Source organism: Trichechus manatus, unplaced genomic scaffold (genome assembly GCF_000243295.1).
Source record: "Trichechus manatus latirostris isolate Lorelei unplaced genomic scaffold, TriManLat1.0 scaffold00004, whole genome shotgun sequence".
Classification (NCBI taxonomy): domain Eukaryota; kingdom Metazoa; phylum Chordata; class Mammalia; order Sirenia; family Trichechidae; genus Trichechus; species Trichechus manatus.
Window position 1 is genome coordinate 19,237,747 of NW_004443940.1, and position 23,160 is coordinate 19,260,906.

Sequence of the window (23,160 nt, forward strand, 5' to 3'; positions counted from 1 at the left end):
GCGGAGCGCAGCCTCGGCGCGACGTGGAAGGCTGGAGGCGGCGGCGATGCACTAGGCCTCGCTCTGGGGCGGCTGCCCGGGACCCGCAGGTAGGTGTCGGGCCGGCCCCCCTCGGTCCCCAGGGCTTCGCGGCCCACCCTCACCCCGACCTACTACGGAGAGAGGAACGGAGACCCCACCCCCTCTGTCTCCTCCTCCCGGGCCCGAAGTGGCCAGAGTTTCGGTCACAGGTGATCGGCTCTGAAGCTTCCATTCTCCCCTCCGCCTCCTGCTCTGCCTTTTCACTCTGTCCCCGGAGACCCGGCCGGCAGCGGTGCTCCCACCCCCTGTCCGCGGCCGCCCTGCCGCTCTCGCCCCCCTTGCCCCTCTCAGGGATCTGGGATCCGGAACTTCCACCATCCCCCGTAAATGCTGCCACCAAACTTTCCCATTCTTTTTTCACCAGGGCCCTTAGCTCCCTTTTGATTCTAGTGCAGTAATTTAAATTTTATTTTATTTTTTTCTCCTCGGGGAAGACTAACCCAAAGAATAATTCGGTGTTCTGATTTTTGCGAATTTAGCTGAACGCAGTATTTTGTTCAATAATTAATTTTCTTCTCCTGTTCTGCTTCCTTCCATCTCTGCATCCATACAAAAAGCAGGCCTCCCCTGCCCTCCCGTCGTTGACGTGAGAACTTTTGCCTGCCCATTATAATTAGCCACTTGATCTGTCCATGTGCTAAGTTTCAGGGATAGTAATTTTAGAAATTTGGCTGACCCGGGTTGCAAAAAAAAAAACTTTTTTTAAAATCCTTTTTTTAAACTAGTTTTATCTTTGGTCTTTATGAAGGCTGTCCTTATTTTCGAACAATTAAAATTTTTTTTCTTCTTTTTTTACATTGGCTCTGTTTCTGATTTGTCACACCCAGGACAATGTAATAGTAAATGCTTACAAGGCAAGTGATGTCGTGATAACTTAATTGTAGTATCCTGAGAAAATGTGTTTATAACTTAACACATTTTAATGTTTTTAGTGACTTAAACTGCAGATTTTGATGGACATTCAGGGTGACTTTTGTATATGTTGGGGGAGGGTAAGTTTTAGTTGGAAAAGTACCTTGGGATCTCTAATGATTTCTAAGCAGTTATGATGAAACAGATGGAATGATGGGATTTGTTTATTTGACTGTATTTGTATTGCAGTAGGGTCTGATTTCCTAGAAATGAGTTATTACTTGATTGCTCATAGTGATCATTGCCCATGATAGGTTTTGGTAAAAATAGTATGTGCAAATTTTGGATAATTGGTAGTTGTGGTTTGAGGGATTAGATGTTTGCAATTTATTGTGATTTGGCTATTTTTAAATTATACTCTGGTAATTTCAGAATTATTACACTACCATTCTGAGAGAAATTACAGTCTGAGGCTCACTTTTAGATGAAACGACAAATGTTTTAATGGCTTTCTTTATAAAGAACGCATCAAAACAAAACTGTCGATATTTTTTTGTTGTGGTTGATATTCATATATGTTGTCCTTGTAGAGGTATTGTTACTATAGCGTTTGGCTTTCTGCAGTGTTTTTCATTCCTTTGAAAATTATAACTTGTAAAAGTACGTAAAGTTTACTAGGAAAAGATGATTAAACTTACATATGTTTATGTATTGTGGAAATGTTAACGATTTATTTCTGGATAGGTAATTTAAGTTTTTATGTCAGAATTAATAAAATCTTATGTAACTCATGAAATGGCAAACTTGGCAAAATTTGTTCTTACTCACAATGCTTTTTCTACCAATTAAAAAAAAAAAACCAAACCCACTGCCTTCAAGTCAGTTCCTACTCAAAGCGACTCCATAGAGTTTCCAAGGCTGTACATCTTTACCAAAGCAGACAGCCACATCTTTCTCCCAGGAGCAGCTGGTGGTTTCGAACTACTGACCTTTCAGCTAGCAGTCAGCACTTTAACCACTGCGCCACCAGGGCTCCTGTTTTCTACCAGTAAATGATTGAAATTCCTTTTTCCAGCTCTTATTTTTTTTAACAACTTTATAGAGATATAATTAATATACCATAAATGTCACCCTTTAAAGTGTACAATTCAATGGTTTTTACTATATTTATAGAGTCGTGCAACATCACTATAGTCTAATTTTAAAAGATTTTCATCACCCTGAAAAGAAACCATTAGCAGTTACTCCCCATTTTCCCCACCCTACTCCCAGCCCTAGGCAGCTACTACTTTCTGTCTCTATATATTTGACTTTTGTGGGCTTTTCATATACATAGAATCAGCTCATAGCTGCTTTTTTTTTTTTTTAATTGTGCAGTAGGTGAAAGTTTACAGAGCAAATTAGATTCCCATTGGATAGTTTGTACATAAAGTGTTTCATGGCCTTGGTTTCATTCCCCACCATGTGTCAGCACTCTCCCCATTTCTGCCCTGGGTTCCCTGTTCCCTTTTCATTCACATTTTCTACCCCATCCTGCCTTCTCGGCTTGGCTTTTGGGCACATATTGCCCTTTTGATCTTGTATATTTTGTTTGTTCAAAGAAGCACGTTCCTCTTGGGTGTCATTGTTTATTTTATGGGCTTGTCTGTTTGGCTAGAAGGTGGTCTCTGGGAATGGCTTCAGTTCCAGGTCAAAAACCTATTTTAGGGCCATACTCTCAGGGGTTCCTCCAGTAGCTCATAGTTCTTGAAAAGTTTTTCTTTTAAAATTAATTTATATGTTTAAAATTTTTTATTTGGGTTAGAATAAGCTGCTGATCATTGGCATTAAAAGCAATGTTATAACCAACTGACATACATGTTTGGTTGTATTAAGCACAGATTAATATAAAGTTTGTTAGCATGAATGACTTCAGTGACCTCTAGAGGTGGTCTTGCCAGCTGGGAGTCAATAAGTAAAAGTTGGAGGATTTTTTTTTTTTGCCATTGAATATTAGAATATCAGGATTGGAAAAGCCTTTAAAGATCCTTTCTTACTTCCTGCTTGCCTCACAAATAGATGGCAACAACCAAATGAGGAAATCCGCAGAGTAGAAGCTTGAATGTCTAGGATGCATGCCACAGGGGTTTGGAAGTTAGATTGTTTAGGTTCTTGTATGTATGTATGTAATTTGGTATTTTATTAACAGAATAGGGAAAGAACTGGACATTTCCCCAACTTTTGTGTGTGTTTGTGTGTGTGTGTGTTTGTGTGTGGCGGGGGAAGTTACGTATTGACATAGATGAAATCCATGTTAAAAATCCTCTAAAAATGCTTTATTCTTGTTATAATCAAAAGGAGGATGACATATTTATTATTTAGGTGTCTTCTTGTACTTTAATATTAAAAAATTTTTTTGAAAAACAAATTTTAAAAACAAAAATAATTTTCTAAAAATTGTAATTGACAGACTAGTTGAAAGCCTTCTTTTTCAAAGACCAAGGACCTTGTTTTGCCCTGCAAAGGACGTTTGGCAGTGTCTGGAGACATTTTTTTTGGCCCTGGTGGCACAGTGGTTAAGTGTCTAGCTGCTAACTAAAGGGTCAACAGTTCGAATCTACCACCTGCTCCTTGGCAACCCTGTGGGGCAGTTCTGCTGTGTCCTATGGGGTCGCTATGAGTTGGAGTCAACTTGATGGCAAGGGTTTGGTTTTTGGTTTTTTTGGAGACATTTTTGGTTTTCACAACTGAAGGGGTAGTGGTGCTATTGTCGTCTAGTGGGTAGTGACCAGGGATGTTGCACAGGACACCACCACCACTGCCCCCCCGTCTCCCCTCCCCAAACAAAGAAATGTAATAGTGCTGTTCTGGTAATAGCCTGAGCTAGTGTTCCTGACCCCACCAGGTGGGAAAGTACTCTCAGTGGGCACTGTTTGGTGGATTAGATTAATCCTTAGATCCTCTAGCAACTCTCTTTCTCTAATCTGATTATCCTCAAATCTGGAGAAACTTTTTTTTTCTGAAAATGGGAATCTCATTTTACTGTAATTTTCAAGTACTTTTATGAAGTTTTGAGTTGTTGGTTATGGATGCAAAGGTTTTTGAAATTGAAAATAGATGCATAGTAATATCTTCTTTATCCAGAAGTGATTTTTTTTTTGGCAGGGGGGTTGGTCTGGCAGCCTCAACTGCCAAGAAAGAGAAGTAAGCTAAGTGTTTACATACATACTTATATATGTGTGTGTTGTGAATGTCCAAAAAAATCCAAAGTTTATGGATTATGAATCTCTCTTTTTTTTCCTGTAGGCCCCACTTTTGACTCTGTTTTTTAACAAGCATAATTGGTATTGAAAGAAGAAAAGATTGACCATTGTGGTCACTTTTGCTGTTTACCACCTTATGACCTTAGATGAGTTACTCAATCTTTCTGAGCCTCTGTTTTCTCATCTATAAAATAGGGATAGTGATAATTCCTGTATTACAAGATTATTGTGAAAATTAAATGAGATAATGTGTGTTTGGATGCTATTTTAAGTATTAAACACTGTATAAGAGTTAAGTTACTTGTTTTAGAAGAAGCAAATTAGATAAGGGATATAGAGGTTTCCAAAGGCAGGAATGTGGATAGCATGGCAGAGCAGTGACTGGTGACAGGCTCTCTAGGTAAAAGAGAGAAATACTATATATACATATGTGCGTATATGTGTGTGTGTATATATGTATGTATGTGTGTGTGTATATATATGTACATATATATATCAAACTAGTAAAAGAACTAGTATGTCACTGTAATCTAAGGCTCCTTATTATAGGGGCAAACTGATTTCCTTCAGCAACACCTGAGAGTATCAGTATTACAGCACAGTTAATATCTGATGATTCTAATGGTGAAACTAGGTTATCAAGAAAAGGTTACTTTGTTTTCAAAATATGCTATTTGAGAAGACATGAAAGTGTATAACTGATTTCAGAATTAAGCTTTTTTCAAGAGTAAACTGCAGTTATCTGGATTAATTCCCTTGTTGGGAATAATTCTTTCTGTCTTTATTTACTATGCGTGCCTTCCTTTAGATTTCAGGGCTTATTCTACTACTGGTAGTTGCTCTTCAAATGTGAGGATTTAACTGAAGAAATCTGGGATTTTTAAGCCTACTGACTATTTGCAGAATCTTATCAGTTTCTGAATTTTTTTTTTTATTATTCTACAACTTTTTCCTCAAAAAGGTGGCTTTTATTTTTCTTTTCAATGTGTCCAGTAGTCCACAGTTGCACTGTAGCATTTAGAGTTGAATTAATTAAAATTCATGAAATGAATGGGGAATTTTGTTAACTGGTCAACTTGCCTTCACAGTCATACTTTTTTCCTGGAATAGCTTGAGAGTAGGTTAGTTGGAGACAGTATTCACAGGAAGTCATGTGGTGGTATTAGTAGATATTTTTTGAATATGGTGAACTTACCAAAACTGGATTTTAAAAACTGAGGGGAAGTTTTTATGGCAAAAATGCTACGAATTTGGGGAATTTTATATTCAAACCATTGGCTTTTTGACTAAAAGGAAGTTCAAGGAGTGGGTGTTTGATTATGCATAGTGCAGTGATATATCATGTTTTATAATGTTTTCTCATATTGAATGAGTAAAGTAAAATTTGGAAATAATAATAATTATATCAAGAAAGTTCATGCCCTGGTAATTTTTAATGCCTTTTTTTTTTTTTTTTTGGAATTGGCTAAACTGATGGACGGGCTGTGGAGCCAGGTTATAAAGGGTTTTCAGACTTGGTAGACTTTATATATGTCTTATTCTTAAGGAGAGTGATCTTAGATGATTCTGAAGTTGAGTGAGACTAGGACCAAGGACTCTTGGTAGGAGATGCTCACAATAAACTAATCTGCCAATAAAGTCCTGAACTAGAGTAAGGGTAGATGGAATGGAGAGCAAGGGAAGGATTTGTGGTGTGTTTTGGAGATATGATTCATAGGACAGCCTGAGTTAGTATAGAAATTGAAGAATATGGAGAGGAGGGAGTCATGTAGGCTTCAGGCTTTCTAGCTCTAGAAGTTGAATAGATGGTGTTGCCATTAACTAAGCTAGAGAAAGAATAAATTTTTGGCGGTGGAGGAGTGGGGTAAAGATGATGCCTAATTAGGTTAAGTGTGGATCTGTTGAGTTTCAGGTATCTATGAGATATCAGGAAACCCTGGTGACGTACTGGTTAAGAGCTACAGCTTGCTAACCAAAAGGTCTGCAGTTCAAATCCACCAGGTGCTCCTTGGAAACTCTCTGGAACAGTTGTACTCTGTCCTATAGGGTCACTATGAGTCGGAATTGACTCGATGGCAACAGGTTTTTATGCGATGTCAAGGTGAAGATGCCCAGTAGACAGTTAAAAATTTGGGCCTGGTACACTGAAAAGATGTTAGGACTGAGAAGGATTTGGAATCTATCCAGTTTTCTTCATCTCCTTTACCATTATCTGAGTTCAGGCTATTCTCATCTCTTACCTGGATTATTGCAGATTTCCTATCTGGTTTTCCTCTAGTCTTGCTCTTCTGCAATTCATTCTCTGTGCTATAACCAGTGCTCTTTCTAAAGGGAAAGTCTAGTTAAATTATTTCTTTTATCCTCAGAATGAAATCTGCATTCCTTATTTTTTAAACAGATTTGTAAGTTCCTTTAAGTTCTTTTCCCAGTTTACCTCTGTAGCCTTAGTGATTCTGCACAGCAACCTTCACCCTCAAGCCTCGGTACATACTGTTCCTTATTCCTGGAGTGTTTTCCTCACCCCTCCCTTCCTCCCCTCCATTTGTCTGGCTCATTGCTACTTATTCCTCAGGTCTTGGCAAGCTTTCATTGACTTTTTATTATTAATATTATTTTTGATAACTTTTAGACTCCCAGAAAAGTTGAAGGAATAATACAGTGAGCACCTCAGCACACACACACACACACACACACACACACACACACACACTCTCTCACACTCACACTCTTTCCCTTTTGCCAAACTCAGAAGTAGACTGGAGACATCACAACACTTCACCCTTAAATACTTAAGCATGCATCTCCCAAGTACAGGAACAGTCACCTGCACAACCACAATACAGTTAAAACACCTAAGACTATCAGCATTTACTCAGTAACATTCAACAGGCTTTAATTTCCCCATTTGTCCCAAAAATCTTTATAGCTTTTTCTCCCTCTACTGCAGGAGTCCATAGGGTTTTCATTCGCTAATTTTCAGAAGTAGATCACCAGGCCTTTCTTTCTAGTTTGGCTTAGTCTGGAGGCTCCGCTGAAACTTGTCCACCATGGGTGACTCTGCTGGTGTTTGAAATACTAGTAGCATAGCTTCCAACATCATAGCAACACAAAGGCTACCTCAGCATGACAAAGTGACATACCAACAATCATAAAGATGGCATAGGACCAGGCAACATTTCATTCTGTTATCCATAAGGTCACCATGAGTCGGAGCTGACTCAGTGACAACTAACAACAACAACAATACAGGATTCAGTCAAGGCTTATGCATTGCATTTGGCTGGTATGCCTCTTTAGTCTCTCCTAATCTGCACTAGTCCCACTGCCTTCCTCTCTTCTTTAGGTTCATGCTTTGAAGTAGAGGCCATTTGTCCTGGACTATATTCCGCATTCTGAATTGCCTGTTTTATCACGATTAGATTCTGGTCAAATATTTCTGGCAAGAACACCACACATATCTACTACTGCATCACATCAGAGGCACATACTGTTAGGCTGTCCCTCTCTTGATGATACAAGCTTATTCACTTGGTTAAGGTGGTGACTGACTGATCTCTCTTCTATTTAGTTAATAAATAATTGATAGAGTGATACTTTGTGGCCATGTAAATATCCTTTGCACTTACAACCTTTCAACCAATGGTTTTAGCATCTATTAATTCCTTGCTTGAATCAGTTATTACACTGGGGGATTACAAATGATGACTTTGTAATTCTTTCATTCCTTCTGTATTTATTACCTTCACTGACTTTTGAGGGCAGTGAGGTCAGGTTAGATGAATACTGAATATAGGCCATTGTATTTAGAAATCAGGTCATTTCTAACTTTTTCCAGAGCCAAGTGAGTGGTGAAGATGGAAGACAGATTGTTCAGGAGGTGGTCCAAAGAGAGAATAGGACTGTTCTTTCAAGTGAAGGGAAGTGACAGTGAAGGGAAGGCAAGAAGAGGTAGCTTGAGGGAAAGAATACTAATTTAGTACTTGAACTTTTTTTTTTGATAGAATGAGGAGATTGAAGATAGGAGAGTCGGAATAATTAATAGAACAAGGTCTCAGATGAAGCGGGAAAAGATGAGATCAAGAACAGCTAGTTAGGGGATTAACTCTGGAAAAGAATAGATACCTTACCCAGTGTTATAGGTGAGAATTAGGTAGGGTTGGATATGGGGGAAAAATGAGAAGTCATATCTGAGGACTTTTTCTGGTATGATGTAAAAAGACTTGATTACTTTTTGAGCATGGGATCGATGGAGGTGGGCTAGGGGACAAGAGATTGATGTGAGTTTGCCACAAATACTGTGGGAGAATTAGAAGTGTTTCAGGGTAAGTGAAAGAATGCTGAGCAGCATCAGGGACTTATCTGAGATTGGAACTCGTAAATTTGTAATCAGCATGAATTTATAGTTTTCTCTGCCAGTGTTCTGCAGCCAGGGACAAAGCAAAGACAGATTGTATTGAAGATGGGTGAGAGGAGGAGAGAACTGAAGATGCGAGGAAAACTGTTGAAGTAATTGACCACGGGATCCAGGCTGAGTAGAGAAGCTGGTGAAGCAGAACTGGGCTAAGTGACCCAAACAGTAGGAATGAGTGTAGAGGTAATGCCAGTGCAATAATTAATTAAAATACTAGTTTATTGTTGCCTTGGGATATTAGTAATAACTTTTGCAGAATATGAACCTGGTAGTTATTTTACTTTACACTTTAAAATAACATTTAATATTTTCATTTTTGCAGCACTTACTGACTCTGTAGATGAGCGTCTAACTAGTTTGCTTTATTTTCCCTAAAATGAAAATTCCTAGAATGTATCATCTTCGTTACTTACCATTTATTGAGGCTTATTTAGATTATTTGGTGACCCTGCCCTCTAGGGACCTAGATATAAACTGTATCTATTAGCAAAGATAGACTATTTACACTATATTATTTCTACTTTGGTAAGAAGCAAAGCAGGGATAATCCAAAACAGTGGATAAATCTAGGTGTCATTCTTGTTTTTCTTAGGAATATATTAAAATATGAGTTCTCCTAGCAACCGTTTTCAAAGTAGTGTAGATTATGCAGATTTTATTTAAAATTTACTTTTTGTAGGCCTTTTAGTAAGCTTTTTATGGCTTTCATATTTGAGACACATATATTCTCCAATAACTTTGAATGAGTGGTTTTAGGTTTTATTTTGCTAATCTTTGGCCAGGACACCAAGAATAGAATGCAAGTGTTCTAATCTGATTCAGTTTGACTGACAAAAATTTCACTAGTAATGTGGTCACTATCAGTGGCCCAAAAGAGTAAAATAAAGTACCCAGGCAATACTGAGTTTTCATTGAAATTTTTGCATGCTAAGAGACAGTTTATCATTCAGATTCCAGTCCTGTGCCCCTTAAATAATTTCAGTGACTGCTGTGAGATTATGTTATTTTAGCATATGAAGTCTCTGATGAGAGCTGAGGAAAAATACATTGTTTTTATTTTAAATAACATTAGATTTACAAATGATATATTATTTTCTGAGAATATTTATTATTTTTATTCCTTATAAACATGTCACACAAGGATTATCACTTACTTTATAGCCATTTAAAAATATTTAAACCTAATTTTACAAATTATTGTTAAGTTGTTAGCTCACCCAGTTGCCAGCTATCATTTTCATCCTTCTAGCCAACATTATCTCTTATTTCTCCTTCTTGTCACTAGATCAAAAGCAAGTAAGCACCTTAAAGAAGCAGATGCATTCAGAGGTTCATTCAAGGCACAGGGTCTCATAAATGTCAAATGGAGGATGTAAGGAAAAAGAAAATTAGATTAGTACAACTTTGTTCTTATAACTGTTTCATACTTCTTTGATGCCCAAGATGAGTAGTTAAGTACTTATTTATGTGACAGCGTTGATTTGTTAGTATTCTTGAAGACCAGATCTTTAAGTTTAAATTTTAGCTTCATTATTGAAATTATTTTGAGAAATAGTGTATATGAGACACAATTTTAAAAAAATGTTAAGTGCTTTTAAAAAATTATGATTAAACTAGATTTTATCAGGTGATAAATCTTAAGTAATACAGAAATATATTGTTATTTATGTCTAGGTTGTATGAAAGAAGCTTAAGCATACCGTTTACCAGGAACTGGCTCTTAAAATTCCCAAAATGTTGTGGAAAGTGCTTCTTAGAATATGAGATATTTGAGGTATTTTAAATTACTTTGGTTAAAACAAATGATTCCTGATTTCTAACAAATTGATCTTTGGTAAAATATTACTGTATGGTTGCCCAAATTTTTTTCTTGCATATATCAGTACTTCTAAATTTGAGGAAATAAAGTTTGCTGGATTTTGTTTGCCTTTTTTGAAAATAGAAATATTAATTTTTTTCTTTTTTACTAAATTTAAATACAGAATTGTATCAGAAAATGCTGCTTCTATCCAGCTCCAGTCTAGAGAAAATTCCTCCTTTATCTACTACTTCTTCACAAATTACAAACATTTTAAAGAAGTTCATTTATAAGTCAGTTACTTAGAATTCAGAACATATCTCCTGTTGAAGGTACTAACATGATGGCTTACATAGTATATTTATCCCACATTATACCTGAAGAACTATCCAGCTCCAGTCTAGAGAAAATTCCTCCTTTATCTACTACTTCTTCACAAATTACAAACATTTTAAAGAAGTTCATTTATAAGTCAGTTACTTAGAATTCAGAACATATCTCCTGTTGAAGGTACTAACATGATGGCTTACATAGTATATTTATCCCACATTATACCTGAAGAATTTTTATTCCTTTACAAAGAAAAATGTAGTAAGTGTCTTAGTTATCTAATTCTACTATAACAGAAATACCAGAAGTGGGTGGTTTTAACATACAGAAATTTATTTTCTCACAGTTTAGGAGGCTAGAAGTTTGAATTCAGGACGCAGGCTCAAGGGGAAGGCTTGCTGTCTCTGTCACTCGGAGGAAGATCCCTGTCTCTTTGAGCTTCTGCTCCTGGGAGATCTTCATGTGGCTTGGCATCTCTCTTCCCCCATCTCTGCTGGCCCCCTTGGTTGTTTAATCTCTTTTATATCTCAAACAAGATTGACTCAGGATATAGCCTATACTAATCCTGCCTTATTAACATAACAAAGACAACCCCATTCCCAAATAGGAGTATAACTGCAGCCATAGAGGTTAGGATTTACAACAAATATTTTTGGGGGACATAATTCAGTCCATACCAGTAAATTACACTGATGAAAATGTGTAGTGTCTTTCTTCTTGAGGAATAGTTTTCTGTCAGTCCCAGTCTTATAAACTTCTGATCACAACCAAATGTTAATTACTTCTGTCTTTTAATTTTAATATAAGGTGGACATAAATAATAATTGAGGGCATTGGTGGTTCAGTGGTAGAATTCTCACCTTCTGTGTGGGAGACCTGGATTCAATTCCTGGCCAGTGCTCCTCATGTGCAGCCACCACCCGTCTGTCATTGGAGGCTTGAGTGTTGCTATGATGCTGAACAATTTTAAGTGGAGCTTCCAGACTAAGATGGACTAGGAACAAATGCTTGGTGATCTACTTCTAAGAATCAGCCAGTGAAAACCCTATGAATCACAGGGGCACAATCTGCAACTGATCATGGACATGATGCAGGACTGGGCAGCATTTTGTTTTGTTGTGCATGGGGTCACTATAATTTGGGGGCTGACTGGACGGCAGCTAAAAACAGCAAAAATAATAATTATTAGAGTAAATAATTTTTATTGGATCAGTAATTGATCTGATAAGGAGAAAAAGAGAACAGAAGAGGAAAGCTCTGTGTTTCTGAAATTGGTAGGAGGTAGTAAGTTTAGATTTTTTATTGAAGCAGCAGTGTGGTATAGAATCAGAAGATCTGAATTCAGATGCATCCTCAAAATTAAGTAGCTAAATAGTCTGAAACCAAGTGACTCTTGAACCCGTTTATTTATCCATATAATGGGAATCATTAGTTCATTCATTCACTCAGAAACATTTTTATTACTAGATTGTTTTGAAGACCAAGAAAATAATCTGCACAGAAGCAAGCAGTTATGAACTGTATTGTTGTTGTTGTTAGTTGTGCTCGAGTTGGCTGTGACTCATGGTGACCTTTTGTATAACAGGATGAAGCGTTGCCCAATCCTGTGTCATCTTCATGATTGTTGGTATGTTTGAGTCCATTGTTGCAGCTACTGTGTAGTCCCTTCCAACCTAGGGGGCTTATCTTCTGGAACTATATTGGACAGTATTCTGTTTGGATCCCTAAGGTTGTTATTGGCTAATTTTCAGAAGTAGATTGCCAGGCCTTTCTTCCTTGTCTGTTTTAGCCTGGAAGCTCTGCTGAAACCTGTTCAGTGTGGGTGACCTGGCTAGTATTTGAAATACCAGTGGGATAGCTTCCAACATCATAGAAACATGCAAGCTGCCACAGTAGAGTAACTGACAGGTGGTGGATGAACTGTATAGTGCAAGTCAGATATTAGTGATGTAATTCTTCTTAATGTTTTGATAACATATTTTCACTGCATTCTTGATCTGAGGACTTCAGATTACTTTCATAGCTAGTAGTGGGAGTGAGGCAATCCTGGTTTGCCCAAGTCCCAGCTGATCTTTTTTTTCCTCCAGATGGGAAGCAACTCATCTGCTTGCTCTCTTTCTTACCGTTGCTGACATGATCCTGTCTTTCTCAAGGTGGGGCATAAGCCTTAGTTACCTCATAGTCCCTGAGGGTGACATTCTGTCTCTCTTCCTTTGCCCCACCCCATTGCCATATATATCTAACTCTTCCCCCCCACCCCATCTCCATTCTACTTTTTCTCACTCCTCTTTAATCTCACCCTGCGATTGGTTTCTGGCTGTTCACAGTATGCTCAGGTCTGCTATAGCCTAAAAAACTCTTGCTCAACTCTTCGTCTTTTTTTCTTTCACCACCAAAGTGATGTTGATCTTGTTACCTTTATTCACTTACTTCCTAACCTCTTGTGTTATGGCTTCTGTCCCAGTCAGTGTCTTAAAACTGTTCTAATCCAGTGTCCTTTCTGAAGTTTGGAAGCTCCTTGACTGCTCTGCAGCACGTTGACACTAGAGCTCACACTTCCTCCTTGACACTTCTTCCTTGGCTTCTGTAACACAGCTCTCCTTGTCCACTGGCATTTCTGATTGCTTTCTTCCTTTCCTCTGAATGTATTTGCCCTCTTCCTTTTCTGCAGTTTCTCATTTTGTAATATCATTTTCCCATAGCTAGAATTGTCTATTCTATCATTTTGGTAATGTAATTAAACTAGGAACAGTGTTGGAAAATTCAGGGAGGTAGGATTCTGTTCACTACAAGAATTTTTTTCTTAAAGCAATTATAGTTGTTTTACAGTAGTAATCTGCATTTGAAGTAGCACATTTTCCATCATTGAAGGTTTTTAAGTGGTGGCAGAAAGACCCTTGTAGAAAGAATTCATATATTGGGTAGAAAGTTGAGCCAGGTGACCTTTTAAAGTCCCATCCAACACAGAGTTTGTAATTTTTATCTCATCTACTCCACTCCTATGGATTTAAATTTCACCTTTTTTTAGATGTCTTCCAAACCATTATTTCCAGCCTTCCTCCAACCTCTGTTGCCTCGTCATCCTCTTCTCTCCCACAAGCACAGTTTTTGTCATCAAAATTGCTTCTGTTCTAGGCCACCACTTCCAGCTTTTCCTTTTTATTTCCCTTTACTGACATGGCTTTGAGGGCCACTATTCTGTGCTTTCCTGCTTTTCTGATAATAAAGTATATCTGCCCATACTGGTTTGCCATTACTCCTCTCCTTCCCCTGACTAGTAGAGGCTCTACCAAGCCAAGAACAGGGCACCAACACAGTAGGCTCAGGATGCTAAAGTTTAAATTTATTTTAAAACTTTATATGGCACAGTTCAAATTGTTAACACTTACAGGCCATTTCTAAAGTAAAATATTTACAGTAAGAGTAATAGTTGCTATTACTTATTCTACTGTGTGCCAAGTATCGTGTCATAACCTTACGTACATTATTTCATTTAAATCTTACAACATTCCTTTGAGGAAGATACTGTTGCTATCACCATTTTACAAATAAGGAAACATTAAGGTAAAAAAAGTGTCAAAAGTCATATAGCTAATAAATGCAGATCTAGCTCACTCTATGACCAGTACTCTGAACTAGTATGTTATACAGTGTTCTAAGAAAGGTGGAGACCTAGAGTCAAATTTTATAAAGTCAAGTAAAGTTATATAAACAAGAAAAATTTTTTTTTGCTTAAGTTTTTATATTATTTTGAATGTACATGAATCTGTATGAGACATTGTTAGTGGCTTGTGTGTACTTACCTTCTCTTTCACAATAGTCATTCATTTGTTCATTCATTCATTGAACGTTCATACAGTTTACTGAGTGCTTACTATGAGCCAAACTCTGCTTTGTTGTTAGGTGCCGTAGAGTTGGTTCCAACTCAACAGAACGAAACACTGCCTGGTCCTGCATCATCCTCACAGTTGTTGCTATGTTTGAGCTGATTGTTGCAGCCACTGTGTCAGTCCATCTTATTGAGGATCTTCCTCTTTTTAGCTCACCCTCCACTTTACCAAGCATGATTTTCTTTCCCAGGGACTGGTCCCTCCTGATAACATGTCGAAAGTACGTGCGACAAAGTCTTACAGTCCTCACTTCTGAGGAGCGTTCTGGCTGTACTTCTTCCAAGACAGACTTGTTTGTTCTTCTGGCAGTCCATGGTATATTCAGTACTCTTCGCCAACACCATAATTCAGAGGCATCAGTTCTTCTTCTGTCTTCCTTATTCATTTGTCCAGCTTTCACGTGCGTGTGAGGTGATTGAAAATATCATGGCTCGAGTTAGGCAAACCTTAGTCCTCAAAGTGACATCTTTGCTTATTAACACTTTAAGAGGTCTTTTGCAGCAGATTTACCCAATTGAGTATGTCATTGATTTCTTGACTGCTGCTTCCATGAGTGTTGATTGTGGACCCAAGCAAAATGAAATCCTTGACAGCTTCGATGTTTTCTCCTTTTATCATGACGTTGCTTATTGGTCCAGTTGTGAGGATTTTCGTTTTCTTTATGTTGAGGTGTAATCCGTACTGAAGGCTGTAGTCTTAGATCTTCATCAGTAGATGTTTCAAATCCTCTTCACTTTCAGCAAGCAAGGTTATGTCATCTGTGTATTACAGGTTGTTAGTCTTCCTCCAATCCTGATGGCATGTTCTTCTTTATATAGTCCAGTTTCTCTAATTATTGGCTCAGCGTACAGATTGAATAAGTATGGTGAAAGGATACAACCATGATACACACCTTTTCTGATTTTAAACCATGCAGTATTCCCTTGTTTTGTTCAAACGACTGCCTCTTGGTCTATGCACAGGTTCAGCATGAGCACAGTTAAGTGTTCTGGAATTCACACTCTTGACAATGTTATCCATAATTTGTTATGATCCACACAATCGAATGCCTTTGCATAGTCGGTAAAACACAGGTAAACATCTTTCTGATATACTCTGCTTTCAGCCAGGATCCATCTGACATCAGCAATAATATCCCTTGTTCCACATCCTCTTCTGAATCTGGCTGGAAATTTGAAATTTACTGCCAGAAATTCAAGCCAGGTTCAGACTCTGCTAGGTGTGGTATAGGAAGGTAAATAAAACAAATATAAGCTTACAATATAGTGGGAGAGACAGGAAACAAGCAGGTTAATAATCACTTAAAATTTGAGAAAGTACTTTAAAGGCCACAAACTATAAAGCAAGTGGTAGAGAATAACTCTGTGTGTGTGTTGGGTGGGGCGGGGGAAGGGTGTGCTTAGATATAGTGGTCAGGAAAGACATGCGTGTTAGCCCTCTAGGCAGAGATAACCACTGCTAACATTTTATTGTATACCTTCCCATACATTATATATAGCTATTAAAATTTTTATACCAAAATGAGATTGTACTATATATTGTTTTCTAACTTTATAATTGTGTCTCTTGAAACAGTTCCAAACATTATTTTTAATTTTGTCACCTTATGTTTGACTCCAACCTCTGCAGTCTTGCTCCAGTTCCCACTATTGGACTTGACATTACTTCCTCATGTGACTGGTGACTTCCTAATTGCCAAATCTAAAGGAAACTTTATTATTTTTTTTCCTTATGATTTTACATGTGAATTCCAGGCTAATATTTTTTTCCTGGTTTTCCTCCCACCTGCTTGGATGTTCCTTCTTGTCTTTTTCACAAGTTTTTCTTTCATTTCTTTCTCCAGAAATGATGGCATCTTCTTGGGTTCTCTCCTTGACCCTCCTCTATTACTATTACTCTACTAGAGTGATGTGTTCAACGCCAGTATCTTAAAGTCTGTAATGACTCACTACAGTCTTGTGGATAAAGTCCAAACTCCTTTGTAAGTCAGACAAGTCCTTTCACGAGCTGGCATACTACCTGCCTCCTTGCAGTCCCTCTCTGCTGTGCATGCTCTCATTATCATTAAAAGTGCATTGTGTTTGCTGCTTGTATTAATTACTCTCGTCTTTGCTTTGGTCACTGCTAACATGTAAGACTCAGCTCAAGCATGATCTCATTGGGGAAGTCTTCTCTGATCCTCCCAGTGTGAGATATAAGCTTGATCCTTTATGACTTCCAACGCCTTGAGATCATAGGCTGTCTCCTTCACTTTTGTGTCATTTTTCGCCTATGTGAGTAGGGCATATTTGTGGAATGAATAAGTATATTTATTATTACATATTATTAAAACCAATTATTTTTATAGTTTCATATTTTAAAGTAGAACTCTTTTTTCAAGGACAGTTTTCTAAGATTGTCAGTGCCATGTTGGTGTTCAGATTGTTATTTAAAAGAAGTAGCTTACACACCCAGATTTAACTTATTGGCGGTGATGCCTTATCATATAATTTCGCAGTCGCTTTCTGCATATAGCTTTGTAATAAGTTGTGCCCTAATTTTTAGGGAAATAGATGGTTTATAATCTCATTGCAACTATCTGTTAATATCTTCTTATATGTACATTTTTTAAAAACCTTACTGATTATTATGCTATTGATAACTGTATTTGCAAAAGAAAATTAAGTGGGGCCTGGACTATAAAAATGTAATACAATTTCCTTTCCATTTGACCATCTTTGTAGTTTTCAATTTGAATATGCTAGATTTTTTTATCCAACAGAAAGATGCTGAAGCATTTTCTCAACATAAAGCTTTAAACCAATAAAACATTTTAAGAATTTTGTAACCTTAAGGTATAATTTTTTTTTTATCATGGCTGCCTTTACAAGTGCAGAATGTTGGTATCCATTAGTTGCTAAATTATGGCTATACTAGATAGCAACTAAATATGAATTATATGTTTTATAATGACTCAGTCATTATTCTTTACTGCTGCTTGGAAAAATACTAAAATCTTTTGTCATATTGCCTTTGCCCATTCTGGATTAAAATAACTAAAGGCCAGAAATCACCTTTAGCAATTAGTTATTAAAAACAAATATGAAAAGTAAATTTAGGAAATCGTATAGAATCATAAACAGAGGCTATGGAAGTGGAAAGGGCCCTGGGATCATGTAGTCAAAATCCCTCACTTACTGTAGAGTCAGGGACCCAGAAAGGGAAAGGACTTGCTCAGTGTAAATTTTTAGTTGTGATTTATTGTTCTGCTTCCAAATTTGTTCTTCTGTATTTTGTGAACTATAACTTGATTTACTTTATTCAATTTTAAAAATTTTAGTATTCTTTTTATAAGACATTTCCACAGGCAAGGCCTATGCCTATCTTTTTCAAGACTAAAATATTCTGTTAAAATTGAGCATTAATTGGAATGTTATAAATATTTGAATTTTACAAAAGCAGTGCCAGTTATATTTTCTTGGAGTTGATGATTATTCAGCCTTATTAATATAAATAACTGAGAATTTTTTGCACAGAAATTCAGATGTTTTATTACTGTAATTCTAACTGAAACTATTCAGTAATGGTATCTGATGTGGATAGACTTCTTTGGAATGTAATAGAAATGTAAGAGAAAAGTAGGAATGTAGTAGAAAGGAAGCAGTGATAGTTATTTCTCTACTAAGTAAAATGGATAGCCTTGGAATTTAATATTAGGATGTACTAGATTTAAGTCCCCCTTATCAAAGACACTCTTAGAACTATATTTAAATTTTTAAATCTTAACTAATTAAAAAAATATTTTCTTACTCAGCTTAAATTTAACGTGATCCATGTAATATCCGGCATAGCTATTGTAATTGGATATCTTCCTTAAGTGGTTAAAAAGGAGCCATGGTATTGCAGTGGTTAAGTGCTCAGCTGCTAACCAAAATGTTGGTGGTTAGAACCCATCAGCCACTTTGTGAGAGGAAGCTGTCGCAGTCTGCTTCCATAAAGATTGCAGCCTTGGAAACCCTGTGGGGCAGTTCTACTCTGTCCTATAGAGTCACTATGAGTTGGAATCGACTCGCTGATAATGGTTTTTTTTGAAGTGGTTAAAGCTTATATTCATTAATTCATTTATTCGTTCAACAAGTAAATATTTATCGAGTATACATTATTTATAGCATTGTGCTAGGCAAATGAAAGAAATGCAAAGCCTTACTCCTACAACTTACAGCCTAGTTAGAAAGATAAAATGACATAAAAAGATTAGTAACTGCAAATCAATTTAGAAGATCATCAGCATTCTTGGATTCACAATTCAGACTGCTAGTATTGTCAGTTTTGTGGGTCCCTATAGGATACAGGGTACACCACTGAGCCCTGGTGGCACAGTGGTTTAGGCATTTGGCTGCTAACCAAAAGGTCGGCAGTTTGAATCCGCCAGCCACTGCTTGGAAACCCTATGAAGCAGTTCTACTCTGTCCTGTAGAGTTGCTGTGAGTCGTAATCCACTCGATGGCAATGGGTTACTTTCCCTATGTTACCTTTGAATGTTATTCCCAACTCAAACCCATTGCCTTCGAGTTGATTCTGACTCATAGTGACCCTATAGGACTGAGTAGAACTGCCCCATAGGGTTTCCAAGGAGCGGCTGGTGGATTCGAACTGCTGACCTCGTGGTTAGCAGATGTAGCTTTTAACCACTGCGCCACCAGGGCTCCTAGGGAAAGTAGAGTTGCCCATTTTTGAACAAGGCTAATTTCATATAGTTTGCTTCCTGGAAAGCATGTTGGAGGTGAGAGGAGGCTATGGCACAGGGAGAGGAAGAGAGAAAAAAGAGGGTGTTTGGAAGAACGTGGTGTCTCCATTCTCAAGAAAGGTAAATTCTGAATGGGGGTCAACACAGAAGTATTACAGAATGCTAAAATGTAATATGGCTATATTTTATTTCATTTTGTAAGTTTGATATGTGAAATATACATAGAGAAGAGTGTGTATGTATGTGTACCTCTCTCTTATGTACAGTTAAAGAGTATTTACTACCTGGTTTAAGGAATTTTTCTTTTTCATCTAAAAAATTAATCTTTACTGATATTTATTGTAAGGATTGGTACCAGCATTTTCCGTCAGCCCGTATGTCCGTATGTCAGAGATTACATTTCACCTGAGTGAGTGAATTACATTTCACATGAGTGAGTGAGCACAGAGGGATGAAGAGTGGCATCCTCACTTAGTCATTCTTTTGATGTGCTATAGTTTAATGAGGGGTTAAGTGGGTTTTCAGATGGTTATCTAGTATTAACTAAACCAACTGTCATAAAATGGACAATTAACCTAAAATGATTCTTGCAGAGAAATCTTGAATGAAAGATAATACTAATAATGGAAGCACACATAAACAATAAAGTGCAGAGCTGGGTTCTCCTCCTACTCCTATTACAAGCTCTTAAATAACCAGACATAAAAGTACTCAAATGAGTTGTCAAATTTAGTTAAAAATATTTTATTTTATTTTTTTTTGGTTTTTTACAAAACGAAAGTGTTCAGATTTTGCTGATCTTTCTAGAGATGACATGTGACTGACGATAATATATAACCAAATGGATAAAAAATCTGTTGCTGTCGGAAAATTCAGATACTAGCAACCCTATAGGACAGAGTAGGACTGCCTCACAGGGATTCCAAAGAGCAGTTGGTGGATTCGAACTGCCGACCTTTTGGTTAGCAGATGAGCTCTTAACCACTGTGCCACCAGGGCTCCAACCAAACAGATAGTTGGGAAAAAACAAACACCATCTTTTCCCTCAAGATGTTTGTTTGTTTGTTGTTTTTTGAACAGTGAGAAAGTAGCTGGTTTTGTAAAGACAATCATGCTATGGCAAATGCATTTTGGAAATGGATGTTCGGAAATATTCTATCATGATGTGGTTTTTGTTACTGAAAACAATGGACTCTGCAAACCAGGAAGTGGCATTTTCTAACCTGTTTTAAAACCTCTAAATAAAGGGTTTAGAAAGCATAGTCAGTGATGTAGTGATGTATTTCTTCTAGTTGGCTCTACATGTATTTGTGAGATATCTTTTTCTTTTCTCCTATAACAGACATTAAAGCCAGGTATTAAAATAAGTTGAATTTAGAACTAAACCATTGAATCACTGTTTCATAATGAGGCATAGTGAGTCACATTGTTCTCAATTTAAAATAGTGAAAATAAAAAGGTTTTATTGGTACTGTTAATTAATAAAATAAAGATTTGTAAAAGTCTTTTCTCTTTATCTTATCTTTTTAAAAAATTTCCATATAGAGTAATTTTGTATTATGCATAATATGTTAATACAGTGGTACCTACATATATAATTTATAAGTGATGTTTACTTAAAAGTTTTTAAACTAATGGGGTACAGCATCACAAAAGTTTGTAGATGTCTGAGTGGTGCACACTGTTAATGTGCTTGGTTGCTAATCAAAAGGTTTGCAGTTCGAGTCCACGCAGAGACGCCTTGGAAGAAAGGCCTGACAGTCTGCTTCTGAAAATTAGCCTTTGAAAACCCTAGGAGCACAGATCTACTCTGATACAAATGAGGTTACTGTGCGTCAGAATCAACTTGATGGCAACTTTTTTTTTTTTTTTTTAAATATAGACAAGAAACATTCCTGGTTCATTGGAAAACTAGTTCTCTATGGGTTAGGAAAGATTCATAGTAGAGGCAGGTTTTACGGCTGCAGCTAAACTTTTATATGTTAATAATAGCACTTACTGCATATCGTTCATGATTAACAAAGTAATTGTTGGAAAATTAAAAAAAGCACATACAAACAAAAATACAAATCACTTATAATTTCATCTTAAGGAGATAATCTCTGTTAATATTATGGTATATGTACCTGAAATCTTCTCTTTTTTTGCAAATATGTGTGTTTATTTTAAAATAGAAAATTGGGATCATACTGTACATACTGTTTTGAAAACTTTTTCTACTTAAGAATCTATGGTAAAGTTTTTTTATGTCATTAAATATTCTTCTGCAGTCTTATTTTTAATGTCAGTGTAATATTCCATTGTTTGATTTTATATGTATGTGTGTGTATATATGTATATGTGTATATATATACATATATATATAATCTAGAAATGAAACTTAAAGTAACTTTTGAAGGGAGAAGAGGTATTAGATAGGTAGAATGATGGAATGAATATTCCAGGAAGGACACGGCCTTAGCAAAGACAAGGAAGCCTCTATAGCATGATGAATTAGAGGTACAATTAGACCAGCCCGGCTGGTGTACGGTAATAGGAAATAAGGCTAGCAGGGAAGATGACCATCAAATTGTGGACAACCTTGAGTATCAACCTGTGAGGTTTGGGATTTGTTTGGGAGTTGTTAATGAGTAATCATTTAAGGTTTTTGAGCTAAAGTATGACGGGATGAAAACTGTTTCTAGAAGATTAATCCTAAAGCGGTGTGCTGAATGCTTTAGACTGGTAGCAGGGAGACCAGTTTGGAGACTACAGTAAGATAGAAGCATATTGGAGGGAAGGCAAGTTTAGATTTTATAATGTAAGTAGTAAAGTGTCACTTTTGATGGCTAAGAGAAGGGAAATAAAATGTATTAGTTAATATATTTACTTGTTAACCACTGTGATAAAATGCTTTCTATAGATTGAAATCATAGGCTAAAAAAATGACTTTTGCTGTCACCTTACCTGTAATAGGCAATTCCATGAATAATTAAGAATTGCTTGTAAATGGTTTCATAGTATTGGTGTTCTCCGTAAGCAGTTACACTGTAGTTAGAAGCTAGGGAAGAAATTTTTGCACAGTATTTGGGTAATGCCTGTGATAAACGTTTCTCTGTTAATAGCTGCCTTCTCATTCAGCCTTTAAGGAATTCCACTTTCTATATATGGTATTATTTTTCTGCAACATGAAAATTTGATTGAAATCTACTGTTTTTTTTTTTTTTATTTGAAGTTGTACAGTAATGCCATCTTGAGGTAGACTAAGTAACAGTTACAAATTGGATGTCTCCTTTTCTCATATTTTGCATTACTTATCTGTTTAACATTTGACAAATATGTAATGTTTCTTTCCCCCAACTTTTTACTGTGAAAATTTGAAAACATATACAAAATTGAAACTAGAACATAAGAACAGTTTCATAAGCTTCACTTAGGCCATTGTTAAAATTTTGCCATATTTTTAATGTGTGTGTATTTTTTTTAAAATCATTTGAAAATAAGTTACAGATGATATCCTACTTTATTCCTAAATGTTTCATTATTTTTGTCCTAAGTGTAGGGACTTACTAGAGAAGGACATATGTTTGGTTAAGTGGAGGGTTAGTGAAAAAGAGGGAAACCTTTAATGAGATGGATTGACCCAGTAGCCTCAACAATGGGCTCAAACATTTCAAAGATCATGGAGATGACACAGGACCAGGCAGCATTTCATTCTGTTATACATAAGTTTGCCATGAGTCAGAGCCAACTTGACAGCAACTGACAAGAACAAGTGTAAGGGCATTTTCCCATAATCAGAATACCATTCATACATCTAAGAAAATTAACAGTAATTCCAAAATATTGTT

General features: G+C 36.7%; 1 protein-coding gene across 4 annotated transcripts in view; it reads left to right on the top strand.

The window, feature by feature from the left end:
• Positions 1 to 23,160, top strand: part of VPS54 (VPS54 subunit of GARP complex) — a 108,762-nt gene continuing 85,602 nt past the window's right edge. For all 4 annotated transcript variants that reach the window (XR_002824476.1, XM_004369274.3, XM_004369275.2 and 1 more), the window contains exon 1: positions 1 to 89. The gene's annotated coding sequence lies outside the window, so the exon portion shown is untranslated. The remainder of the gene's footprint in view (positions 90 to 23,160) is intronic.